This window comes from Triticum dicoccoides, chromosome 2B (genome assembly GCF_002162155.2).
Source record: "Triticum dicoccoides isolate Atlit2015 ecotype Zavitan chromosome 2B, WEW_v2.0, whole genome shotgun sequence".
In the NCBI taxonomy this organism is placed as follows: domain Eukaryota; kingdom Viridiplantae; phylum Streptophyta; class Magnoliopsida; order Poales; family Poaceae; genus Triticum; species Triticum dicoccoides.
In genome coordinates, this window is record NC_041383.1 from 625,038,726 (window position 1) to 625,043,193 (window position 4,468).

Below are 4,468 nucleotides of genomic sequence, written 5' to 3' on the forward strand. Positions count from 1 at the left end.
GCTCGCGGATTCCGCGGGATGCGAAATTTTGGGGCGCGCGTGAAGCGGGGCGGACCGCGGCGTTCGGATGGGACGGGGCATGGACGCCTCGATCTCCGCACCGCCTTTTTCGCCACGTATCCCGTCTGCATAACTGTTCCCGATATGATTAGATCGACCGGGCCCACCTGTCATCCACTCGGAAGGGACCTTATAAATGTGCCCGGCGAGGATTTCTGTGCTGCGCCTTAGCATTCTCCCCCTCTCTCTGCTTCCTTCCTCCCTGCTCAGCGTGCTCGCTCTCGCCCCCGCACCACTTCCCTTCGCGCATCTCGCCGGCGACCATGGCCAAGGAGAAGACGGCGGCACTGGAGCGTGCAAAGAAGGCGTCGGCATCGGAGAAGGCGAAGGGGAGATCCACCAGCCGCGGAGGGTCCTCGTCCAGATCCCGCTTGCCGAAGGGCTGGGTCCAAGGAGACTGGATCCAGTCGACCATCACGGAGAATGACCTCCTCGACATGGCCAACGAGGTCTTGATCCCCCACGGAGCTGCGAGGCTTCCGGGGAAGGAGTGGCAGCCCCAGCCAGAAGAGGGTGAGTGTGTGCTTTTGGCCACCATGTTGATCGCGGGTTTTCCTTGTCGCCGAGTGTTTTCTTTCGTGGCTTTTTGAACTTCTTCGGAGCGCAGCTCCACCACTTTACCCCAAACTCCATTGCCTATCTTGCCGCGTTCGTGTCCATGTGTGAGGGTTTCTTGGGCTGTCGACCGCACTGGGGTTCGTTCAAACATATATTCACGTGTTGATCTCAGACCGTGAAGAAGGCGAGCCCAGGTGATGAGAGAACCCGAGTCGTCCAAATGTGCGGAGGCCTGGGGATTCAGGTGAGGAACAAGAGCACCTTCCCGCCCATGACCTTTCCCGAGTCCGTCAGAGGCTGGCAGTCGACTTGGTTCTACTGCCAGGTCCAGTCGACGCCAGGGCAGTCGAGTGGACTCCCTCCGTTCACCATGGACCGAGTGAGCAAGCCTTCCCCTCTGAAGCTGATTCCGGAGGAGAAAGCTGACGTGAAGATGTTGATGGAGCGCGTGGTGCAGTTGGTTCGGGAGGGAGTGACGGGCATGGACCTCCTGGAGGTATTCCTCAGGCGTCGCATCCAGCCTCTCCAGTTCCGGAGCCACTGCATGTGGTTGTACTGTGGGACCGAAGACGAGACTAGAGTCCATCCAGAAGCAGTCGACGACGTCACTCTGGAAAGATGGATGGTAGCCGTCACCGGAAACAAGGACAATCCACGCGGAGCCAGAAGGATTCCTCCACTCGACCACAACAGTGATCCAAACAAGGTACACTTGCTCTGCTTTCCACTGCGCCCTCATCGTATTCATTTCTGTTAACCCTGCCGACTGGTCGACTGATCCTTGTCTGGGCATCTGCTAGGCCCTCACCGAGCTGTACTCGATGCCCAATGGGGCACAAGCTTCGACTGAGGAGGGCGAGGCGAGCGGGGGCGAGAGCCAGGAAGAGGAGGAATGGGACTCGGATGTTGCAGAGGATGACGACGACGATGATGATGATGTCGGTGATGAAGACGACGTCGAGGACGAGGAAGAGGAGGAGGAGGAGGTCGTACCGCCGTGCTCAGAAAGGCGGTCGAAGCTTGTCCACGACCCTTCGACCGAACGTGGTAAGGGGGTTGTGACCACCACTCAGTCGACCAAGCGCCCTCGGACCACCTCTCCGGTGCCGACTGAAAAGGCGCCGAAGCAGCCCAGGGCGGCCTCGTCGAAGCCGATCAAACTCTTGCCGAAGATGAAGGTGTCCATCCCCACCATATCAGGGTAACTGTGTCGTTTGAGTCTTCTCATTTTGTGTGAACTTTATCTCTGGTCGACGTTGAAGTTAGTCGACTGATTCTTTGGAGTTGCAGTGCTGCTACTTCTGAAACCTCAGCTCGGGCTGACGACCACGAGATGGAGGATGCAGCAACTTCGAACCCAGGTACTATATTCTTAACACCATTCTTAGTCGACTGACTCGCGATCTCTGATCCTGATTCTTCTCCGCAGCTCCACCCAACACTGTTATCAATCTCCCTGACGACGACGAGGATGAAGAACCACTGACACGCAGGAGGACTCGGAAAGCGTCCGCCAGTAAGGTGCCTCAGGATGTGACGGCGCCTGAGATTCTGACTGTGGAGGAAGGGAACACCACTCGACACACGGTGTCCTTCGCAAATCCACTGACGAGTGCTCAGCAGCCCTCCCTCTTCACGACGCACCACGTCCCCGAGGACCAAGCTGGCGCAGCGAAGGAAGCAATACGCCAGGCGGGACTCATGATGGAGCAGCTGAAGACCATCCGGGACGTGAGCCAGGCAGCTTATGACGCCAGCTCTGCCCTCCAAAGCAATGTCCAGGTCAGTCGACCGCTGTTTGTTCTGTTGGATATGCTACCAAAAACTTTTCTTTTCCGGAATTTATAGTAGTCACCCACTGGGTGTGTCGAATAAACTCCGTGTTAGCGGGGGCACGCTGAGTGCACCCGCTGGGTGTAGTCCCCAAGGCTAAGGTCGACTGCTGGCAGTCGGCCTTAGGCTTTATGATGTCAATCTTTCTGTCAGTCGACTGGTCGACTGGATTTCACAAACCGGTGGGGGCACGCTGAGTGCACCCACTGGGTGTAGTCCCCGAGACTGTGGTCGACTGCTTGCAGTTGATCACAGTCTTAGAGAATGCATCTTTTTTTTTTGAGGTCGGCTGGTCGACTTTGTCTTCATCGGGATTAGTGGGGGCACGCTGAGTGCACCCACTGGGTGTAGTCCCCGAGACTACGGTCGAATGCTTGTATTTGGCTGTAGTCTTAGAAACGTGTGTTTTTCCCTTTTTCACTCGGAAGTGAATTATATTTGACATTTAGTCGATTGGTTCTTCGCAGAACTCCTGTGATCTTGTGGCTCGCTACTCAGAGCTGGAACAAAAACATACTCAAGTCGAGCTGAGCTTGAAGCTGGTTCAGGAGAAGCTGACAAAGGCAAAGGAGGAGACCGAAGGTATGTTTGGTGAGACCCTGACGACTGCTTTTGCCCTTGCTCGTTTCAAAATCTGATCTTGCTGTAACTTGCAGGTAAGGTAAGGGAGGCCCAGCAGAAGAAAGACCTTGAGCTAGCTGAGAAGATCAAGCTTGCTGACGAGAAGTTAGCTTCAGTCACTAAGCTCGAACAAGACAATACCAATCTGAAAGCTGCTCTTGGGATTGCCAACAAGGAGGTCAGTCGACTGAAAACTGATAAAGCTGCCCTGACCGACCAAGTCAGCAAATTGACTGAGAAGAAAACTGAACTGGAGGCCTTCCTGAGTGGCCTTGCCAAGAAGCTATTTCTTATGCTTGAAGGTAAACCTCCATGTTTAGCAAATATTTCCAATTGTGGCTTTTTCCATTCGACTATCCCCTTGACTTAGTGATCATCCTTGCAGAATTTTGTCAAAACTTTGAAGAAGAAACCAGCCGACTGGAGCCAAACCTCGACCCCGTCAATTCTCCAGTGAACGACGAAGTTGCCATGGATGTTTTCCGACTGGAGTCTCGTGTTGCAGCTGTCGTGGACTATGTCGCAAGGCTGAAGGCCGCCACATCTCGCATCGACTCGACGCTCTGGCCTGAGGAGACACTTCAGAATGACCTTGAGTCGCTGATGGCCCGCTTGAACACGATCCCTGGTCGAGTGCAGGAGTGGAAGAAGTCCTCGGCTCGGTGTGGTGCAGATGTCGCTCTGTGTCTGGCCAGAGTCCACTGCAAAGATGCGCGAGAAGAGAAGCTGGCGGCCCTTCGGGTGGCCAATACCAAGAAGCACGACTTCAGGTCCTTTATGGAAACTTTCCTTGCAGCTGCCACTCGGATCGCCGACGGGATTGACCTTGATGAATTTGTTGCACCTTCCAGCCCTCCATAGGAGGGGTAAAAAACTTCTTCTGGCTCAATACTTTAAATTTGCCTCGGTATGCCGAGTGGAATTGTAACCGACAAACCTTAACAGGCTTGACGCCTGAGCATTTTCGGTTCCTTTAGATGTCGATTCAAACTTGGATTTGGTGCTTGAATACGATTGCCTTCGGCTCGGAATGTCTTTTGCAGGTTCAAAGCAAGGTGCCTGTACTGCAATCGACTTATTCTTTAGTCCACTTAGGCGAGCACTGGGCTGCAGCTAAGCCCTCCGAATGAGAGGGTTGCTCTCCACTCGGCAGGGTTTTTATAACTTAGGCGAGCACATGGCTGCAGCTAAGCCCCCGAGTGAGAGGGTTGCTCTTCACTCGGTGGAATTTTTATAACTTAGGCGAGTGCTTGGACTGCAGCTAAGCCTCCGAGTGAGAGGGTTGCTCTTCACTCGGTAGGATTTTTACAACTTAGGCGAGTGCTTGGACTGCAGCTAAGCCCCCGAGTGAGAGGGTTGCTCTTCACTCGGTAGGATTTTTATAACTTAGGCGAGT